This window comes from Neolamprologus brichardi, chromosome 16, assembly GCF_056152115.1.
Source record: "Neolamprologus brichardi isolate AB-2024 chromosome 16, ASM5615211v1, whole genome shotgun sequence".
NCBI lineage: Eukaryota > Metazoa > Chordata > Actinopteri > Cichliformes > Cichlidae > Neolamprologus > Neolamprologus brichardi.
In genome coordinates this window covers 31,497,797-31,504,597 of record NC_142119.1, presented here as the reverse complement: position 1 = coordinate 31,504,597, position 6,801 = coordinate 31,497,797, and positions in this window count along the sequence as shown.

The following is a 6,801-nucleotide window of genomic DNA, read 5'->3' as shown; positions in this document are numbered from 1 at the left end:
TGTTGAGAGAGAGAACGCCTACCTGAGCTGTTTGGATGTTTGGTGGGATGTGGTGATGGTGGCCATTAGAAAGGAAAAAAGGTAGAGTCAGTGATGTAAGGATTATCAAATGAGCTGCTGGAGTTCATGTAGCAGGGGTCAGCCAGTTCAAGGCATCCTGTGTCTTTTTATTAAGTTTGATTCATCAACCATCTCCCAAATCCTCCTTCAAAAGTTAAAAGAAAAGAATCACAGAAGCTCCACTTAAACACCAAGGTCCAAATCCGTTCAGTTCTTTTAGCATGGCTGTTCTCCAAGGTGTTACAATGAAGTTTAAAAATAGAAGATTTACAAGGTTTAGCTGGGATAGAAGTAAGCACAAAGTTAGGTCCCATTAACATGGACCTACATATGAGTCAGCGACTGGTTGCTGGAAGTTGTTAACATGAAATTGGTCACCAATAGGCATACAGTAGTTCACTGAATACTAGTGAAACAGTGAATACTGCAATGTAAACGCAGTATGTTTCCCTTCAAAGTAAAAGCTGCACTTTTTGAAATGTGTTGGTTGCAGCAGTAAGGCAAAACTTCATTTCCAGTTTGCTGCTTACTTCTAGCACATTGTGAGTGTTAACAAATAAGTCAGCATCTTTTATACAAACTACTGACACCTGTGGTAACCTGCTCATTGCAGAGCAATCACAAGGTTTTTGCTGCCGCACAGTCTTTGCAAACAATTTCACCTGGCAAGAGTCAGTAAGTACTGATCAGTCGCAACAACAGAGCATTAGCGACGCCGGGGCAGTCGATGTATAATGATGGTGATCAGATACAGAGAGATTTGCTCAGGCTAATATAAAGAGAGAGACAAAGTATTTAGAAGGTTTTGGGTTACTGTACATTTGAAAAAGACTTTTGAAAGAAATAACAGGATAGAATCTTTCTGGACTTTTAAAACTGGTGGCAATTAGGCGCAAGTAACAGGTTTAACTTATTGAGTCATCAAGAAGATAACATTTCCCAGTAATGAGACTCACTTGAAACCTTAACAGGAGCTGAAGTTGTGAATTAACCTATTTTTCGATATGTTGAACAGAGGAAGTTTCATATTGAAAAAAAAACCAACTTTATTTTTCCAGATTAAACATTTCTACCTTGAATTTGTCATGAACCTTCTTCTCTTCTCCACCTTTTATAGTCTTTACAGGAATTGGTCCTGTCATGTGGTGAGGAGAACGCAAAGTTGTGTGAAAAATGTATCTGTTTGTTTGGCTTCTTTTTTCTTCTACCATTAGAGGCTTTGCTTCGATTCACTCCATTGTGATGTTTTCAGTGAACCATGGCTAAAAGAGATAACAGGAAAGTTCCTGCTGCAGAGTATTTCTCAACAATCTCATTTGAGATGATCTGTCAGAGATAAAGGGAACATGAAATATTATAAATATTACCCACAGGGAAATATTGCCCATATATTGATACACATTGAACAAGATTATTAATCAATAAATAAAATTTCTCTTATTCACAGAGGAACCTGTGGAATATTTAAAGGTCCAGTTCACCCACACAACCCACCAACTATGATCTCACTCCAGGTGAGATGAAAGTTGGCAACGTTAAATGTGTCATCATTTAAGAAGCCGACAGAACACACGCGATAAAGTCTGCTCAAAGTTTATAAGCTGTCAGTTTTACTTGCGGTTTGGTTAGGTTTAGGAAGATGCTTTGGTTTAGATTAAAGTTCACCTGTTGCTAACTTTAATCGCGCATGCTGAAAATGATGCCTAACGTCATGTATGTGACAAGCAATCTACCCGGGGCTTTGGGGTCAGTGTTCAGCTGGCCTCAAATGTTTTTTGTTTTCTGATGCTGCATTGTCACTGGTTTATGGTTGGATAGATGTCAAGGCACTAACATCCCCTGCTGTGTGTCAGAGATTGTGTGTCTTCTTCCACACTAAAAGGACTTTCCGATGAGGTCATACAAAGGATCTGTTGACAGATGTTTCAGTAATAGAAAAACAACTAATGCTTTATGTGTTTTATTTCCTTAACTGTGTTTGTGTGTTTGTACACCAAAGAGACATTGTGTCACACACATGTTAACACATTTTGGAAACATTACTCGCAGATTATTGATATTTCATCTAATTTAGAACTAAATAAGAGTCATCCAAACTGTATTACAGTCACACACAAAAAAATCTGAGATGTCAAAAGAGGATTAATGTTTTAAGAAAAGATTAAGAACTTGTTGTGTTATTTATATAAAATCTGAAATTTAATATTAACATTAAGTTTCAATAAACAAAAAGCCACAATATGAATTACTACATTAAGACACATTAAGAAAGAATTATGATAGAATTTATCAAGAAACACAATCATCAACATATTTTTTATATTTGTATTTATTGTATTGTATTGCATTTAATTGTAAACCTATAATAAAAGTAAGTATTTAATTATTTTTATCTATTATTTATATTATTAATGTAATAAAGAAATGATTTTTTTGTGATTTTTGTTGTAAATTGAATCTCAAACTATTTTGACTGAAAGCTTGCAGTGCTTATTTTCAAATATTACAGCTTTTGTACTTGTAATACAGATTTTTAAAAGGTATGATTAAGAATTAAGCCTAACTCAGTTGTTACAGAGTGAGAGGCAGACTGTAGCAAGACCAACATAGAAACAGCAAATTGTGTTATTTTTAGCCCATAGCTGTTTTTTTCACATGCTATATAATATTTTTTTTTGGTGGCACGGTGGTTAGCACTGTTGCCACACAGCAAGAAGGTCCTGAGTTCAATTCCACCATCAGGCTTTCTGTGTGGAGTTTGCGTGGGTTCTCCCCAGGTACTCTGGCTTCCTCCCACAGTCCGAAGACATACTGTTAGTGGGGATAGGTTAATTGATCAGTCTAAATTACCCATAATGTGTGAGTGTGAATGGTTGTTTGTCTCTGTGTGTCAGCCCTGCGACAGACTGGCGACCTGTCCAGGGTATCATAGATAACACAAACACAGACATTAAAGAGTAGCTTGGCTGCTTGACAGTTAATGGGATGAAATATCGCCTGTAAGATTAACCTCCTAAGACCCGAATCCTTTATGGCATGCATTTTTAACTTTTCTTTGCTATTTGGGTTGATTGGGACCTAAAGAATGTAAAAACAAAGAATTACCAGATTTTTTTTTTACCTAATTTTTGATTTTGAGAAAAATGAGATCCACATATGAGGGCATTTGTCCTCATAAGTGGATATCAGGCCCTTGTAGAGAAAAATTAAGTATTTTGGTCCCAAAATGTGATGTCCAGGTCCTAGGAGGTTAAACTCACATATGTGTGTCTTAGTAGCAAAACACACGCCCAGAGTGCTGGTAACACTGAATACAGGTTTAGTATCATAAACTTGTCACAGAGACACATTCACACCAGTTAACCCAACGCTATGCATGTCTGTGGGAAGAAACCAGAGTACCCGAGAAAAGCCACCCAAACACAGGGAGAAGCTGCACACAGAAAGGCCCTGGGCTGGATTTGAACGCAGAATCTTCTTGCTGTGAGGCGACATCGCCATGCCATCCTAGGTGAACAATGTCATTTGTATTTACATTTTTTAAATTTTTATTCATATAGTGCCAAATCACAACAACAGTCTCCTCAACGCACTTTACATGTAAGGTAAAGACCCTACACTAATAGAGAGAAAACCTCCCTTTTAACTAGAAGAAATAGGAAGAGATAATAATAACTAATATTAAATGCAGAGTGGTGTATAAACCACTGTGTGGACAAATGTTGTATATTTGTGATAATAAATGCCTCCTGCTTTAAACACATTTGACTCCCTGAACCGAACCTGCACCCTTTATCTTCACCTCTTTAAAGTGTGCAAAACACAACAACAACATAAGTGCGCATGAGCGAGCGAGCTGCAGACAGTGAGTGAGAATGTGAGCGCCACGTAACGCTGACAGCTTTCAGGTTGAGACGGCCTCCCCAACGGTGTGAAGGAAAACAATGCAGCACTCTTCCAAACACATTCTTGGCGCCAGCTGCCAGCAGAGATAAAAAAATGAAAGGTGAGGGAGAAACACAAACGCAAACAACAAAACGGTCATATCTCTGGGCGACGAACAGTCGCAGACAAACGTTTTGCTTGCTGTCGAATGGAACAAGTTCACGTAGCTTTCCACACGTTGGACAGCGAGCTTGATATATTGACATTCCTGCTGACTTAGCTGCCTTGTGAGCGAGCCACTGCACATCGAGCATGAGAAGAGAAGACGAGATGGTTTGGGGTGTGGGGTCTTCGCTCTGGGCGTGGATATAACTCAGATCAAAATTAATTTTACTCACGATCTGGGTGAGCGAGTGTGCCACACACAGTCTTTGATGGCTCACATGTTGCAGGAGATACTATCTGAAGTTACCCACCCTCTAAAGTCTTTCTTCTCCCTACACATATTTTCTTTTTCTTTTTTTTTATCTCAGATTTCAGTGGTGGAATCGGATCCCTGCCCGCGCTCCTCTGTGGTACACACAACAAAGGCATCTGTTGTACCAGCCAGTCATCGTGTTCAATTTAATGTCTCCTAAATACTTTTATTGGTGAATCTTTCAGGTGCATACTGAACATTCCTTTGGGCTTTTGCCAGAAAGCCACACAGAAAGAGACTATTACTCCTGTGAACAATTTAAAGGAAAAATCCAAGTCTGGGCCTCCTACAGTTAGTGGCTAGAGTGGCTCTGTTATGCTGCAGGGGGCATTTTGGTGGAATTAATTGGGTGTGCTTCCTCCTTGAATATCAATAAAAAGGTGTCTGTACTGTGAAAGCTTATTTTATTTCAGTTACACAGAAAGAGTCCTTTGACATCAGGGCATGATGCAGAAATGCAAATCTCATATCCAAATTGCCCAATGACCTTCATATCATTTTTAAACACACTGTGTGAGAGTATTTTTTCACCGTGAAAGGTTATTTGTGTGTTTTAACTCACAACACCTCGATCAGATCTTTTCTAAGATGTAGTTTTTAGTGTCTGAAGCTATCCAGCGAGTAAAAACAAAGCAAAACACAATGTGAAGCTTTAAATGGTATGTGAAGATAGCATTTAAATAAGACCTGAATGCACGGGAGCATCTGTATGTATTTGATGCCGTCCGATAGAGTAAGAACTCACTGATTTATGCTTCGCTGAATCTTTTCTATTATATGGCATGTGTGGCTGAAACACAAAATGAGGGAAATATCTTTTGAAAGTATGCTCATCCATTCAATGCAGATCCTGAGTCATGTCTTCAAACAGCATTTGTCTGTGAGTAGGTGGAACAAACAAAGGGCAAAGAAACCCCAAAACATACTGATAGTCTGCTATAAAGAAGTTTGATCTCTGTAGCTGTAATCTTCCTTCTTCGTAGCAACTGTACTGCGGTGATATGGGTGACTTTTTGCAATAAAGGTTGCCCAAGCCATTCAGAAAACTATAAAAACTAAAACCCAGCTATGTAACAGTCTTGAAACACGTGGTCTGTCCATCCTGTTGCTCTGCTGTCTTCATGCTCGTGCCACTTCTGTACCTGCTACATGACTGCCTTCCATCTTTTGTGCAGAGTGAACAGGTGTGAATAATTAATTTTATTAAGATGTGGGTAGGAAGTAAAATCATTTCAAAATAAAAGCATATAAAATACATACAAACAGGCAAAAACTATTCTTTTAAAATCAAGATTCAAAGTTTAAAGTTTGCAGTATTTTTTATTTTGATTTGTTTCCAGTCTGCCTACTTTGCACTACTTTGCATCCTCGATACATCTACTAAGACAAATCTGGGTGTGAAATCACCTCATATATTGACACATTTTACGCTTGAACATGAGCAGACATGACTTTTAATTACAGCCAAACCTGGCCAACCTCGTAATGTGAAATTATTAGTCATGGTGCTTTCACCACCACAGCAGACAATCCAAATGACAATGATCCAAGCCCTGCTACCTAAAATAGGTACCACCTCCAGGGGTGTGTCTGTGTGTGTGTGTGTATTTTTCAATACATAGCCACCACAACAACCCCGTTTTGTAGGCCTGCCGACTGAGGTAATGCCCTATAAGAGATTCCTGATGCCTTACGTCATGCCTGTCTGACTTAAAAACACCTCAGTTATCTCAGCCACTTCCTCCTTCTGACCACATGCATATCAGCTGAGGTAAGGATGAAGTGGCCTGGTCCTGCACCAGCAGGCTGCTTGTAGTGACCTGATTAGATTGGGCCGGTAGAGTCAGATGACATAGCGGGTGAAGTGGATCACACGGGCAGAGTCAGCATTCTATTTTAAAAATAATATCCTCATACGCTCCCTGTCTTCTAACCTTATATAAGATGGGAAAGGTTATCAACAGGTAGGGCACTTGTCACGTTTTCACCCACAAATTATACTCCATCACTGCACTGCCATTTTCTGTCTCTAATCTTTCAGTGTAATGGAGAAACCTTTGCCGAAGAGCGGACCCTGCACCAGCGGAAACAACGCCAGGATGAAGAAGAATCTTTCAGTCTAACATCTCCTGTCACCTCTTTGTTTATCACCAAGTTAAAAAGAGTCACATCTTCTCTTTCATTTTTACTTTCTTGTTACCCTTCTTTTTTGACTTCCACTACTTTTCCCACTTTTTTTGAGCTTTCTTTCCCACTTGTTATTTCATACGGCTCTTTTGTCTCCTCTCTTCCTCTCATATCTTCCATTCTGATATTCCTTATAAGACTAGCAGGATTATTAACCATGACTAATAGGGCTCTCGTCAGGACAGACCCAG